This window comes from Eumetopias jubatus, unplaced genomic scaffold (assembly GCF_037043125.1).
Source record: "Eumetopias jubatus isolate StellerSeaLion01/CBP00866 unplaced genomic scaffold, mEumJub1_p1.0 scaffold_10, whole genome shotgun sequence".
NCBI lineage: Eukaryota > Metazoa > Chordata > Mammalia > Carnivora > Otariidae > Eumetopias > Eumetopias jubatus.
Window position 1 is genome coordinate 46,552,522 of NW_028274816.1, and position 16,339 is coordinate 46,568,860.

Here is a 16,339-nt window from a genome sequence, read left to right on the forward strand (position 1 = left end):
TGTGTTGTGTTAAGCTCCTAAGTTTGTGGTAAAGTGTTAAGAGCAGCCCTGGGAAACTAACACAGCATCAGAGCCCAACTTCTCCCTCTGCCTTATCCTGCTTTCCACCTCTCCACTCCATGCATGTGGATCCTGGGAACCCTCCCTAATAAGCCTCTTGCATGCTAAGGGGATCTGCTTCCCGGGGAACCCCCCCTTACAGCAGTGAGTGCCCAGTGGTCTGAGGAAACAGATGCTGGGTGGGATTTCAGAGCCGATTCAGCCGTCTTGCCTGCCTGGCACCAGGAGCAGGTGGGGCATGGTAGCCCCTGTCATAAGGTGACCAGGCAATTGTCAACACTTTCACCATTGGTGAATTGGGGTTGTTTACTCATGGAAGGGGATGCAGTGGTACTTGAGAAATATCAGGGAAAAGTGAAATCAGTGGAATTAGGTGGCTGTTGCTAAATTTGACTAACACTTTGAGAAAAGATAAAGGGCTGAGAGCAGTTAAGAGCTAAGTGTGAGAGCCAGAAGACACCTGTAGAACATGAGGGGGTCCTCGGTCTCCTGTAGTGAGAGGGTGGAAAAAGCTGAGGACCTCGGGGCAGACAAGTTCCAAAGAAGACTGAACAACCTAAGCAGGTCTTCTGTGCCAAGGTCATACTCTGGTTGGGCAAGAATGGCACTCTGACATTTCAGATGGGACATCTGAGCTGACGCACCCCAAGATCTTAAGTCCCAAGATTGCCTTGAACCCTCTGAGCCTGCAGAAAGTGGTCCAGTCTTTCCTATTCTTTGAAGAAATGCAGAGGTCTCTGCTCCACAAGCCAGCGTGCAGCCCCTCCAGGATCTGCCCCACCTCCCCTTCTGGCCACCAGATTTGTAGTCAAGGAGTCAAGTCACAGCGTAACTGTTGTGCCAGAGAAGTGCTGGGTTTGATAAGGGAGGAAAGGAACTATAACCCAAAGGAGCTTCTGGGACCTGTGGGCCATAGGCACCAGCAGGAGCCACAGAGCCCAGGTGGGAGAGGATTCTGAAGCGGCTCCATCCAAGATCACATGGCAGGGAAGGGTGACGGGCAGGGGGAGGCACATAGGTTAGAACAGGGTTGGTGAGCTTATCAATATAGAATTCAATATCCTAGCAAGAGCTACAAGAGATGGGGCAGAACGCTCCTGGGATGGGTTCTAGAAGTGTGAACAAAGTAATGGCCCCTCATACTCTTGGAAATGCCCAAACTTCTGCGTTAGATGGTGGGAAAAGGTATGAACAGGCTCTGCGACTTGGGTAGACTGGAATGAATGCAAGGCCTGAAAAACAGTAGAGGACCATGCTTATTGGGAGGCCCCAGTAGAGACAGCACTTACCAAAGCAACAGGGAATGTGCCGGTTAGAGGAGGGCCAGTGTCACTAAGGGCAGGTGACAGCTTGCCTCCGTAGGCCAGGGCTGCTGGTAGGACCGGCACTCAGCAGCGATGAGGACAAGAGCACCCAACCATAGAGGTCTACTGTGATATTTCCCCATCAGAAGCAAGGTGGCGAGTGGTCAGGTCAGTGTGGCAGCTCATCAGGCAAGAAGCCGGTCTGTAGAACAGGGTGTTCCCTGGGGGCAAAATAGATGGGTAGCCAACAACAGTGCTACTCAATCGGTACAATCAAAGAAATCAAGAATGGATAATCAGGAGCCTGAGGGTAATCCTCCTAACAACAACAAAAAAAGGTCATGATTCTTTGCCCAGTTTCTGGATGTAAGCCAGCTTTCAGTCCAGGAACCCAGTGACTGAAGGAGAGGTCAAGCCCGCACGTTGAGCCTATAACACCAAAGCAAATAGGTCTAGTAATTATCATCCTAATTCTTCCCCAAAATGTACGCTGGAGAAATAGGATACCCAAACAAACCGAGGACCGTTGGACAGGGTCTGACTTGATATTGATATGTTGAGATCTGAGGTTTCATGGTGGCCCTTCCATTACAGTGGGGGCATATAGGGTCAGATAATCTATGGAATGCTGGCCCCAGTCTGGTTTACGGTGGACCCAACCGATCCATAGATTCACCTGGTGGTCGTGTCTATACTCCCCGATGTGTTATGAGAATAGACATACTTAGTAGTTGTCACAACTCCCTCATTGACTCTTTGGCATGTAGGGTAAAGCTTTTGTAGTGGGGCAGGCCAAGAGGAAGTCTCTGAAACTGTCCACTGCCCCCTTCCAAGATAGTAAATAAAAAACTGTATTGCATCCGGGGATGGGGGCAGGGAGTGGTGGCAGATATCGGAGTTACCCTTTAAAACCCAAAGGATCAAAGGGTAGTGGTCTTCAATACAGCTCCATTGAATTGACTAGTTTGGGCCCTGCAAAAACAAGACAGATCCTGGAGGATAGACAATGAACTATTGCCAGGTAGTGGTCAAAATTACAGCCGCCATGACAAACATGGTATCCTTGTTAATGCAAATCATCATGACCTCAGTGCATGGTCTTTGGCCATTGGTCTGGAAAATGCATTATTTTCCATCACTATCAGAAAAGAGGATCGAAACCAGTTCGCCTTCGGTTACCCCAGAAACATAAGTCTCCAGCCCCCTGCCCAAGTACAGGCCCAAAAGATCTGGACTGGCTGGACAGCCTACAGAATATCACATTGGTCTGCCACATCAATAACCTCATGCCAATCAGAATGAATGGGCAAGAAGTGTCTAGTACGTTGTGGTCTTAGGAAGACCCATGCACTCCAATGAGTGGGAGGATAGCCCAATTAAGTTTCAGGGACCTCTCATATCAGTAAAAATTTGGGGATCTGCAGTGGCCTGGGGCATTCCAGGACAACCAAAGTAAAGGGCAGATTGTGGCATCTTGCGCCTCCAACCTCAAAGAAGGAAGCATGATGCTTGGTAGGTCTCTTTGGGTTCCGAAAGCAGAGTTCACATGTAGGAATACCTCAAACCACATATCAGAAGAAATGAAATGCTGTCAGCTCTAAGTGAGTCCAGAGCAGGGAAGGGCTTGGCAGCAGGTCCAGGCTGTGGCATGAGAGATGCTGTCTTGGGCTCTATGACCCAGAGGACCCTATGACATTGGAGTGGCAGTATTAGGAAAAGACATCACCTAGAGTTTTTGGCAAACCCCAAAGAGGGAATTAGAATGCAGAGTCTTAAGGTTCCATCACAGGTCATGCCATGTGGAAAGTTATAAATCTTTTGAAAAGCACCTCCTGGCATGCTCTGGGCTTTGGTATAGACGGAGTGCCTGAATGGCCATGGGACACTGTGGAAATGCAGCTGTAACCACCTGTCTCGGTCCATTCAGGCTGCTAGAACAAAATACCATACACTGGAGAGTTTGTAAATAAAAAATAGGTATTTTTCACAGTTCTGGAGGCTGGGAAGTCTAGTTCAAGATCATGGCACCAGCAAGGTTGATGAGGGCCCTCTTTCTGGTTCAGAGCTGACACCCTCTCACTGTGTCCCCACATGGTGGAAGGGGCTAGGGATGTCTCTGGAACCTCTTTTATAAAGCACTAGTCTCTTTAATGAGGGCTTCATCCTTATGACTTATACGCCTCCTAAAGTTCCCACCTCCTAAGACCATTATGTTTAGGGGTTGGGATTTCAGTATATGGAGTTTGGGCAGTGGGGGACACAAACATCAGAACATAGCACTGCCTGTCATAAACTGAGTTCTGTCAGACCCACAAGTCACAGGATCAAGTGGACCCAGCAGCAGCCATCCTAAGACAGAAATGATGCATCTAAGACCAAGCGAGAACAGGATGAGAAGCCACACACAAGATGTGTAAGCATATAGCCCAGGCTCTCTTATTATTCACCACGGTTGCACCAACACCTCTCTTTGTCTCACACCTATAGCCACATTGTGGGGGTCATGATGGGCAAATGGAAGAAGGAATAGCCTGACTTGGTTCACAGGGGTATTGGCTTGGTGTGTGGAAGCAAGAAAAAAATGTATACTGTCTACACTGCAGCCCCACTCAGGGCTGGCCTTGAGAGATGGGGGGTGAAGTGAACCCCCCCCCCCCAGTGAGTGGAGCTCTGAGTAATGTACCTGGTTGCCACTTTGGTAGAAAGAGAAGTACTCATGGGCCCAGAAGGAAACCAATTAGAAGAAAGGACAGGGCTGGGGGGCAGTCATGGGACGGGACCTTGGCTCAAAGTGTGAAGCTTGCTCTCTCACATGTGAGCATTCAGTGTACAGCATCCATCATAGGAAGGGCACTAAACAACTAAATCAACAGAACGACTTAACCAAGTGACAGTAACCAGCTTCTGTCATTGGCCTCTTGGCTGTTGGCACAAAGAGTACGTGAAAGGAGTAGCTGTGGTGGCAGGGATGGGGGTTATGGAAGGTCTAACACTTGGACTCACTCACAAGGCTGATCTAGCTATTGCTGCCGAGTGCAGTCTTCCAGCAACAGAGCCCAACGCTAAGTCCCAAACCCAACACCATTCCTTGAGGACACCACCTGGTCACCTAGTGGCAAGTTGCCCACACTGCATCCCTTTCATCCTGGAAGGAGCAGTGATTCATTTGGTTAGGAATGAACACATGTTCGGGGTACAGGTTTGGCTTTTCCTACCCACAGGGCCTGAGCCAGGCTACCCTCCAAGGACTTACAGATGCACCAACACAGGACCCCCCAAAACATGTGTCAGATAAAGGATTACAGCAAAGGAGGTGAGGGGGTGGGCACACGACTATAGGATAGGTCATATCACTTATGACATCACCCTGAATCTGCCAGCCAGAGAGAGCAATGGAAGACTGTTATCAGCACAGCTAATGTGCTAGCTCAGATGTGCTATTTTGCAAAGATGTGGTCCCACTCTTGGGAGCAAAGTGTATACTTTAAATCAACAATATGGGTTGACATGGGTCTACTCAGTGGTATGCAGAATAATGACCCTTTTTTCCAAAGATGTCCATGTCCTAATTCCAAGAACCTGTAAATATGTTCCCTTACATGACAAAAGGGACTTTGCAGACATGATTAAATTGACCTGGAGATGAGTAGAGTATCCTGGATTATCTGGATGGGCCCAACATCCTTATAAGTGAAAGAGGGAGGCAGAAGAGTGTCAGAGTGATCCAGGGTGAGAAAGACTTAACCAGCCATTGCTAGTTTTGAAGATAGAAGGGAGCTATGAGACAAGGAAAGCAACCAGCCTCTAAGAGCTGGAAAAGGCAAGGAAATGAATTCTCCCCTAGAGCTTCCAGAAGAAATGCAGACCAGCCTACACCTTGAGTTTCAGCTCAGTGAAACCTATTTCCGACATCTGACATCCTAAACTATACATAAGATGACAAATTTATGTTGTTCTAACTCCCCAAGTTCCTGCCAATTTGCTACAGTAGCAATAGGAAACTAGTACACTAAATCATAGGTAGGTAGGATAGGTCTGGGAGCCAAGGAGCAGAAGTAAGGGTGTCCTGCTTACCATCACTCCTGGTCGCCTACGTGGGGAATTTGAACTACCCATTCCCACAACCCTGGATTCTAAGGGTTTAGAGATCCTGGTTCCAATGAGGAATGCTTCTGCCAATGAACACAGCAAGAGTTTCATGAACTCTTAAAGCTATGGATGCTGACTGGGCGCTTTAGGGACCAGCGAGCAAGAAGAGTCCCCATCTTGGCAGGGGTAAAGGACCCTGGTCATCAGAAAGAGGTAGTTGTGAGATACACACACACACACACACACACACACACACACACACACAGGGTAGGAAGAAATATATTTAGTGCCTGGTTAATTAATCCGCTTGGGTGCCTCTGGGTACCTTGTCCAATTTTGACAGTAAGTAGACAAGCACAGCAACTCTGGCCTGAGGTCATGTTGGCCAGGGTCTCAGACCCCTCAGGGATGAGGTTCTGGTTATTCCACCAGGTAAGCCACTGAGGCCAGGACAGTCATTAGCTGAGAGTGAGGGAAATTCAGAAGAGAGAACCAAGGTGAGAGGAAATGAGTATCGGCTGTTGCCTCAGGCCAACTCAGTGGAGGGTTGTCATTAATCCCACTAAGCTTCGTCTTCTCTCCCCGAGAGAGAGGCACACCAAAATCCTGGATGGCCCACCCCTTGAATTTATATGACAAAGTCGAGCCTGATCATGCAAGAGATGGACTGTGTTGGACACTGTGGTCCACCACCCAGATCCCCCTTCAGTAATGAAGGACTTATCTCCCCAGCTTTTGGGGGTGCTATCTGCAGAGAGCCTCCAGCCACCAGTTCCCTTCAGAGATGGCCTAGGGTGAAAAGTGCTGCAGGGCTCAGGGTCACATCCCCATCCATGACACGTCCAGTGATCAATATGGTGACACAGAGGCCCAGCATGCTCGCCCCAAAATGAGGGACAGTTCTGTGCTCCTTGTGAGGTCAAACACAGCCACTGTGGAGACTGCATGAGAGCTCAGCTTCTCCCTCTGCCCACTCCTCCCTTGCTCTCTCTTTCACAAACATCGATGTGAGTCCAGGAGGACAGCTGCTGTGGACATACAGATGAGAGGCAATGGAGGAATGTGGGTAGGTCTGAAGAGTAACTGGACAGACTGTGCTGGAGGGCTGGAGATGAGAAATGGGCAAGAGGGTAAGGAAGGGGGTGGATCCAGGAGGACTCCTGGCTTCCAGCTCCCACAACCGAGTTCCAAGATGAGATGGGGACACTGAGGAGGCAGCCAGGCCGGAGGGGGCAAGAGCATGAGCTGGACCTGTTGAGTCTGAAGAACCCCTGAGACATCCTGGGGGAGGCATCGGGCAGGCGGAGGGACCTGCAGGTGTAGATCTGAGGGTCATTGACGCTGCAGAGCTGCGCGAGATTATGTGGGGAGAAAGCGCGAGAAGAGAAGGGGGCCTGGGAGTGGACAAATAGAAAGGAATGAGCCAGCAAACCAGACTGAAAACCAGTGGGCTGAGTAGGAGGCAGGTGAACAGATGTGAGCTCTGCTCTGTAGACGTCAAGCGCCTCTGGCAGTGTAGGCGAAGTTGGGCTGCAGACACTACGGCCCCGAGTCTCCAAGCCCTAGAAAGAGAGAAGTCTATTTCTCCTTCCCACAGGGTCCTGCGTGGGTCAGCAGGGACTCAGCTCAGCTCGGTCAGCCAGGCACCGGGTTGACAGGGGCTCCATCTCCGAACCAGCTTCCGCCGCGATCGCCCAGGGAGGGAAGGGGCGCGGGCAAGGCACACTGGCTCCCTGGGTCTCTGTCACAACGTCAAAGCCCACAGAGGGAGAGTGGGGAACTCTTGGTCACACTACCGTCCAACACAGAGAGGAAAGAGGAGTGACGGCTGAGCCAGATGCCGCTGAGCCCAGGGAACCTGCAGACGGAGAAGTGGCCTCTGATCCCTTGTGACCTGAGAAAGAGGGCACTTTGGAGGCTTGAAGGGACTAAAGGCTGGAACGTAACTGGGATTGGTTGAGGAGGGACTGGAGGTGTGGAGGAAACAAGAGGTGTTGACCGCCCTTTCCATCACACCAGCTAGGATGGGTGGAGGGAGGCAGGGAAGGGGCTGGAAGGGGATGCCTGGAACAGTAAGAGTTTTGTTTGTTTAGTGAGAGATAACTTGAACGTGTGTTAAGGCCGATGGAAAGGATCCACTGCAAGGGGGAGGTTAGCTATGCAAGAGAAAGACAGAATGAGCTGAGTGCAGGAGTAACAAGACATACAGGTCTCTATGTGCCGATGCACCTGAGACCCTCAGATTTCCTGCCCAAACAGCCCTGAGCGTACTGCCCAGGCTGCCTGGGGATTCTTCCTCACGTCTATTGCCCTGAGGGTGGACAGCACCCACCGGTGTGTGTGACCCCAGGTCCATGGGGGAGCCGAGGGGTAGCCACTTGGGGGTGTGTGTGCATACAGTATGGATGAAACCCCCAACAGTCCAGGGTGGAGCCAAGCGAGGTGAGGGAAGCTGTGGGCCCTGACCAGCTCTTCCCATGCTGCCACATTCCAGCACAGCACTCCAGAGAATCCAAGAACTCCAAAGTGAACCCTACCTGCCGGATCATTATGCAGGTATATACAGTTGACCCTTGAACAATATGGGAGGGAGGAGTGACCCCCCACACACACTGTTAAAAACCCATGTATCACTCTACCCCTCCAAAAACTTAACTACCAATAACCTACTGTTCACCACGAGCCTTACCAATGACGTAAACAGTCAATTAATACATATCGTGTATGTCATCTCTACTAATATACTGTATCCTTACAATAAAGTCAGCTGGTAAAAAAGGAAAATCTTAAGAATATCATAAGGAAGAAAAAACACATTTACTATACTGTAAAAAATCTGCTGTCCGTGGACGTGTGCAGTTCAAGCCCATGTTGTTCCAGTTGTGCAAGAGTCAACTCTACACACATTCCCACACAAATGTGCACACACGCACACAAGGATACAGTTTGTATCGGTCAGCTTTTGCTGTGTGACAAAGAAACACAAAAAAATCTTAGGGGTATAGAACAAAAGGCATTTATTTCTCGTGCATCTGTGGTGGCTCAGGCAGCCCCACCCCACGTGGCTCATTCTGGGGCTCAGCCTGGAGGATCAGCATTTCTTCCTACTGCAATGACAAGAGTTCAAGAGGCAAGCTCAGCCACGGGAATATATTTCAAGTCTCTGCTCATGCCACGTCAGCTAACTTCCCTTTTGTGAAGCCCAGTATCAGAGAGCAGAAAAGTACATTTTGCCAAGCATGAAGCTATAGCAAGTGTATGGATGTCTAAAGCTACTACAGGGCAGGGAAAAAATTGGAATCAATAATTTAACCTATCACATACCAAACTGAGTTTCCTTAGGAAGAAAATGAGATTGCTGGAGGGAAGGGGGGTAATTTGTCATTAATTCTAAATACTAAAAGAATAGATGTTTTAATTTTTTTACAGCTTACATGCATTCCCATATTCTTCGTGTAATAAAGCAAAAATAAGAAGACCTCAATTCTCTCCAATTCCAAGCAAAATCCTAATATGAAATTTTTACTAATTGATTCACCTGGAAGACTGGCTAGCCATCTTTAAACAACAATTTCTGTTTCAGATCCTGACCTCAAACTACAAGCAAAAGTTAATTATAAAAGGATTAGAGACCTAAATGTAAAAATAGAATTGTAAAACATCATAGGGAGATCATAGTTTGAAATATATCAAGATGTCTTTTCTTTTTGCACTTCCTTGGGTGACCTTCCAGCTTTTCAGCCAGTGGCTTGCATCGCCTAGAGGCAAGGAGGTTGGAAGAAGGCAGAGGAGAAGGGAGGGGAGGGAGAGAAGAAAGGGAGGGAAGGAGGGAACAGGGAAGGGGAGGAGGGGGAGGAAGAAGCTGGGGAGAGGGAGGAGGGGGAGAGGAGGCGGAAAGAGTGGACATCATCCATGCACACACCTGCCAGGCAATGCCCTCTTCCAAAAGCAGCCTGGTGGGAGGTAGGAGGTGGGAGGTGAGAGGTGGGAGGAGTCTTTCCTCCCCTCCGACATCGACATCAACATCGAGGTGGTCAGAAACCACTGTTTTCAGCAAATGCATCAAAGACCCAATTCCAACAAGAGAGGCCCCTTGGGGCCCTTGGCTTATAAGACAGAAGAGCTGGCTGAGGGAGGGGGTGGGGAAGGAGGCGGAGGCCCGGTGTGGATCAAAGCAGTGACAAGGGAGGGCACCCACCACCACCAGTACTGTGACAAAAGTGAGTGGCAAAACAAAAGGCAAGAAGATACACATTTGGATATCATTCATGTAAAAGTTTAAACCTGACACAAATGTTATCATTGTTTATAAATACATTCGTATGTTGCAAAAAGTATAAAAATGTGCTCAGGAATGTTGCAACTTCTGGGTAGCAATTAAGGGAGGAGAGAAGGAGGGCTTTCAACCGGTCTGTATCATTTCACTTGATTTTTAAAAGAGGAGTCTGGGGCGCCTGGGTGGCTCAGTCGGTTAAGCGTCTGCCTTCGGCTCAGGTCACGATCCCAGGGTCCTGGCATCCAGCCCCGGGCTCCCTGCTCCGCGGGAGGCCTGCTTCTCCCTCTCCCACTCCCCACCCCCGCTTGTGTTCCTGCTCTCACTGTGTCTCTCTCTGTGAAATAAATAAATAAAATCTTTAAAAAATAAATAAATAATATAAATAAAAGAGGAGTCTGAAGCAAATATTCAAAATGTGGGGGTTTTTTTAAAGATTTTATTTATTTATTTGAGAGAGGAGAGAGAGCATGAGAGGGGGGAGGATCAGAGGGAGAAGCAGACTCCCCGCCGAGCAGGGATCCCGATGCGGGACTTGATCCCGGGACTGGGGGACTTGATCCTGGGACTCCAGGATCGTGACCTGAGCCGAACGCAGTCGAAAATAACATATATCTGGGTGGTGGGTATATGGGTGTCTGTTAGATTATTTCCTATGTTTTGAAATACGCAGTACGGGAAAGAGAGGCTGTGGAATGTACACACGGGTATGTTTGCATATCTGCGCCGAGGCGTGTGTGCACGTGTCTCTGTGCCTGTGGTTCTATAGGACTCTGTGTATCTGTGTATACTGTGTGTGTGTGTGCTGTGTGTCCCTTTGTGTGTGCCACCGTGTGTGAGCGTGCATGCATCTGCGTATTATGTGCCCATGTCTGTGCAACGGTATGTGTTCCTGTGACCTCATGTGTCTGTCTGTGCTTGTGTTTGTGTGTCTTTGAATGTGTGTATCTGTGTGAGTCCGTGTGACTGTGTGTGTCTGCGTGTGCTTGGTGCATCTTTGTCTGTATGAATGGGAAGAAGACTGGCTGGACAAACACCAAATCATGGACACACTTCTCTCTGGGAAAAGGAAACAGGATTTTGGTTTCCCCTTCATACATTTTTCCTGTGTATGTATGTCAGTGTGCATGCACGTGCACACACATGCCTGTGCAGTTTTTTTTAAATGATAATGTATTCTTTATTAAAATTTCAATACTTTGAAAAAGACAGTGAAGACATTCACAGTTTGAAAAATGAAAAGAATTTACCAGCAGATCGCTGATGCCCTCCAGGGCTCCTCTTGCTACCTGGGCCCCAACCTGGTGGGGTGGATTCCATCTATCCTGAGGGCCCTGAGGATAGAAGAGCCTGAGGACACTTCCTAGCTCCACCCCAGGGGCATGGCCCAAAGCAAGCATGAAATTTCTCTGAAGTCTTGCGTCTTATCTTTAAATGTTAGGCAACTTTTACATTCTCCTCTTTAATGTATACATGTTTATCTTAATTATACAATCACGAGGTTTTAACCCCCAAATCTTGGAGTCAAGCGGCCATTCAAGGGGACTCCCTCTCACTCACCCTCCCCAGCTCCTGTGCACCCCCTGTGGGTGTGTGCCTAGTCAAGTGCAGCTGGAGGCAGGGTGAGGGTGCAACCATGGTCTGCGGTCTCCCCGAGGCTCTTGGAAAGTCAGCTGCCAGAAGCATCTAACCATCATCATTTCAAGAGCACTGACACTAGGCTGGGCCAAGTTCTTTGCCATGCCATCACACTGAATTCTCCCAGCAACCCGTCAGCTCGGTACTCATTGCTCTCTTGTTACACTGGAGGATACTGAGACAGAGAGATTAAGCCCAAGGTCACCCAGCTGGACTCAGACTGCCAAGTTCATGCGGTGCACAGACTGTCTCCCTACAGGACAGGCCCAAGGAGAAGGAATTGCCTGTGACAAGGAAGAGGGTGGGTGTACCGAGCTTTGGCCGGAGGGAGGAGCCCGGGACAGGGTCTCTGCTTCCCTCACTGTCTCATCTCTGTTTTACCCTTGGACTCATGCAAGTGCAGCTGTAAGGTCCTTTGTGTTGTGAGCCCAAGGCCACCTCAGTAGACCCTTGGAGCCAGAGTGGCAGCCACACAAAGTCATTTAGGGGAAAGACTTGGCATTTAAGGTTGTTCTCCCAGGGATACAGACTATGCTTACATTGAGTGACCTGGAGAACCCTAGAGAGGGCCTCACTGGCCCCCAGAGACTGCAACGGCTTTCTAGAAATCTTTTCTATGTGTTGCACAGGGAGAGCGGCCCTGAGGGCTGCTTTTGTGCTTCTTCCCAATATTGGGTGCCAGGGCCTATGTGGAAATCCATTGCCCTACTGAGCCACAGCACAGGTGCTGCTCAGGGAACAGCCTCATCCCCCACGCCCTAACGGCCTGCTGGGAGGACCTCGGGACTTTACTAAAGCAGCTGGCCCCAGGCCACTTGCTCTGCCAGGCCACCTCCATGTTTGGGTCTGGTGTCTCCTGGGAAGGAGGACCTGGAGTAGCATGGCTCCCCTGGAGGTGCCTTTGGGGCTTGGGGCCTCTCTTCACTCTTTAGCTTCTACCTTCCTTCCAGCTCAGTGTTCCCTGGGCAGCAGCCCCCACAACGGAGTCCATTCTCCCCTCCTTCCCCCTGGACTGTACCCAGGGTCCATCTTCCTCCCCAGTGCTCAGGGTAGCAACCGTGGCTCCACAGGACAAGGGCTAAACCTGATTGGTCCAAGCTAATCCCCTTCCCAGGGACTGGCTTGTAAGTTGGCCAATGGGATCATTTCCCTGCTCTCCATGCCTCGCCAAGTCGGTGTGAAGCTTGGAGCTACACGAATCTTCAGACCAGAGAGGAACGGGTGTGAGGACAGGCCAATGTGCGGAGGACCGCAGAGGAGAGTGAGGGGGGAGCCTGGGTCCTTGAATACACTGCTAAGCCACTCAGACTCCACTTGCCATTATGTGAGAGAATCAGCTTTCCCCATCTTGAAGGTTTGGTTATTTGCACCCATGTTCACATAGACGAATCTGGTAAAAACACTGAAACTTCCCCTGGAAAAAAAGGCTCAGATGCAGAGTGTTGAGCAATCGGGGTGGGGGGGGGGGAATCTCCTGGTCCCCCAGAGGCCATCCACAGGCCACCACTAGGTAAGAAATGCCCGGTCAGGAGATCTCAGTCTTCGGTCATTACTGTCACCCCCGATGCTGGCTCTCTGGGAAAGCAGGTTGGTTCGGTGCTGAGCCGACCACCAGGCGGAAGGCAGGAAGGATGAGGTGGTCTGTAGCACCCAGAGGCAGTCCCTGCTTTCTGTCCCACCAGAAACCATAAGTGCCCCTGAGCATAGTGCTGGGGACTGGGCAGAGCTCCATGAGAGCTGGCTGGTCGTATTTTATCCGTTTCAAGGACAGGTACGGGTAATCTGCCCCGACCCCCCACTGCCACCCCAGGACAGGTTTGGACCTCTGCTCTCCGGGAAGTGGGTCCACAGCTGACAGTCGCATATTTCAGCTCTCCAGGTTCTCTGAGGTCTTAACCAGGAGGGATTTCTGGGGTGGAGGCCACGTGGATGTGAGACTGATCTCTGAGCCAGGCCAGCTCCATCCTATCCTGGTCAGGGGCCATCTCTGAGCCTCGATGGGGGCACAGACCTAGGAGGGCCAGGCTTTCAGCCCAGGGGGCCTGGGGTTGGGGGAGGAGACAGCCTGGCTGTAACACCCCAGCATTCCCCCCCACCCCGCAGCAGCCGTGTCTCAGCCTGTTCGTCTGCTGTCAGTCTGATCGAAGCCTTCCTGAGAAGGCCAAGTTAGTCCAGCAGACTCTGGGATCTCATTTGGAGCTCATTTTACTTTCCTTACTGAGGTCCTCATTTACTTTCCTTACTGAGGTCCTCACTGCAAACAGCAATGACAAAGTACAAAAGCGCACCGGAAGTCACTATGAAACATCTGGGGACTAAGGTCTTGTCTGCAGCACCTGGATGCAGGGCCCAGCACCCGCAGGGTGCTTCACGTGAGCACCTGCAGAGGAGCCTCAAAGGAAACACAGGTTTGAACCCGCTTTTTAAAATATGAACCGTAATGGCATAAGCTCTAGTTAAATCTACTGATAAAGCAAGTTACATTCTGATTAGACTCAACATCCAATTTTGTCTCTCAGACCACAGTCATGAAACAAGATGTATTTCACAAGATGTTTCCTAATTATACATCTTCAATTAAAAAAAAAAAAAGCCTTGCCATTGCATGATATCCACAGATCATTAAATGCCTATCACAATCCATGCCCAAGTCTTTCAATGCAAAAGATGGTTGACATTTAACCGGGAACTTTTAAAACACTTGAGAATAAATTATGACCCAAACTTACTCTTCTTAATGACATGTATAAAGTTCAGCTCTTTAATAAAAGGATTCAGGAATACGAAAACAAAGTTCCCAGCAATATTAAGGAAATAAAGGTCCTGCAAAATGGTCAGTTCTTGTTTCGATTAAGTTGTGCATTTTTAATATAGTTGGTATAAAGTGAAACGCTTAAAAAAACATGTAGGAATTTAAAATAAAGTGGAACATCCTATTTTCAGGGTCACCAGTACCACAGTGAGATTTGTCTCTTAAACAATGACACTTAGTATCTCTGTAGTTCCAGGAATACTTTTGAAGTGTTATATTAAAACCAATCTCATGGCCTTGAGGCAAAGAGAAGCAATTAGTCTTGGAGTTGTGAATAAATAAAAATCCATTTATACACCCGTCCTTGACATGTACCTTGCAAATCTTAGAAACTTCATCTAGTGGGAAAAGAAATGTTAAATCATGAATACCAATACTAATCATATCACCATGTGGCTTCCTAAAACAGTTTGGTTTATACCAATCTTTTAAGTATGAATGTATATGTATATATTCATCCATGTTGAACACAAAACAAAACCATTCTAGCTGGCACCTAGGAGAGGGTGGGGAAGGAGTGAGGGATGCTAGGGGCCCCAAGGGCCATGACAAGTAGGTTTTCAGTGGGTCTGCTCCTCAAACAGGAGCCTGGCACGTTTTCCCACATGCTCCCCTTCCCTCAAACACTCAAAGACCTGGAAATGGGGTAGGCTCTGTCCCCGAAGAAGTTTGTATCCACACCCTGCTCCGTTTGTGATCGCAGCCCCATATTTAAGGGAGGACTCAGGAGGTCGAAGTATTTGGATATTTGCTTCACTTCTGATTTGGGTCCTTTCCTTCAGTGCTGGGTGGGGTGAATGTGGATGGGGGACTTTGCTGTTCCAGAGCGGCTGGGGCAGTCGGCCACCTAGGAGAGTAGACCTCCCGTGCCTGGGCTGGGCTGGCCCCAGTGCAGAGAGCAGAGAGTGGTGCTGTCAGGTCAGAGCTAGGAGCCAGAAGCCCGGAGGCTCCAGGGCGTGGGGAGCTGAGTGGGCAGCCCGTGGGCCCCGCTGGAGCTGCTGCACAGATCCCTGACCTACTTCCAGGCCCCCTTTCTGTTCTAGGAGCAGCTAAAAATCCATAAATTAAGGAAATTAACTGATGGGGCCTGCGGCATCTTTGTAAGCTATTTAAATCTATAAATTTACAACATCTTCTGCATATATCAAGTAATTGAACTAACTGCAGGGATGTAACTTTAATGAGAAAATTTCCCCCTTCTCCTGTAGTTCGAGCTCTAAAATAAATAAATAAATAAATAAAACCTTCCCTTAGGAGTAAAGTTTCTGCTTATTCCCGCGTGGAGAAGTTACAGAAGCGCTGTCCGGGCGCTCTTTCCACGCGCGAGGTGCCCTAGTGAAGGGAAGCAGGCCCGGACTTTGTCCTTCTGCCACCAGCGGCCCCCGCCCCCTACCCCCAGCCCCCGGCCGCACCCCCCCCTCCGTGATCGAGGCCGCTAGAGGGCGTCTAGGTCCGGCTGAGCTCCGGGTGGGGGCCCCGCGCCGCTCCCGGCGGGAGCGCACCCGCCCTCCAGCCCGAGCCTGCCTCGGGCCCGGGCGTCCCCGGAGCCGGACGGGGGCGCAGTGCAGGCCAGGCGCACTGGAGACTCCGCGCTTCGTTTCCTAGGAGTCGGGAAATGGAGTTGGGGTGGGGGGGGTGCGGGCGGGGCGCACGGGAAAGAGGAGAAAGAGGAACGGGGGGAGGAGGAGGAAGGGGCAGCCAACCTGGGGACCTGGGAGGGACGCCCCGGGCGCTGGCCTGGGCGCCCGGGGGAGTCTTGGCCGCAAACGTCTCCGCCGCGCCGGGTGCGGAGAGGAAATGGCGCGTCTGGCCTCGGGCGGCCGGCCGGGCGCCCCCCGCGCGCCCCTCCCCCGCGGTGGCGGACCGCGTGTCCGCAGACGTCACGGGCGCCGCTGCTCCCCGGCAGAGGGGCAGTCGGGGCCGAGACCCGGGGAGGGAGGCCGTGGAGGGGGAGGGGCGGCCCTGGCCCCCGGCTCCGCTCCAGCCCCGGCCGACTCGCAGCCCAGTTTCTTCCCAAGTCCCGCCCCTACCCCCGGGCGCCGCGGCGGCGGCTGCTCTCCTCTTTGTAACCGAAGAGTCAAGAAATGTGAGAAACGTGCCCTGTGTTACTTATTTGGGAGCCGAAAATTTATGCCCAGCTGAAAGCGCCCGGGGAAATATTAC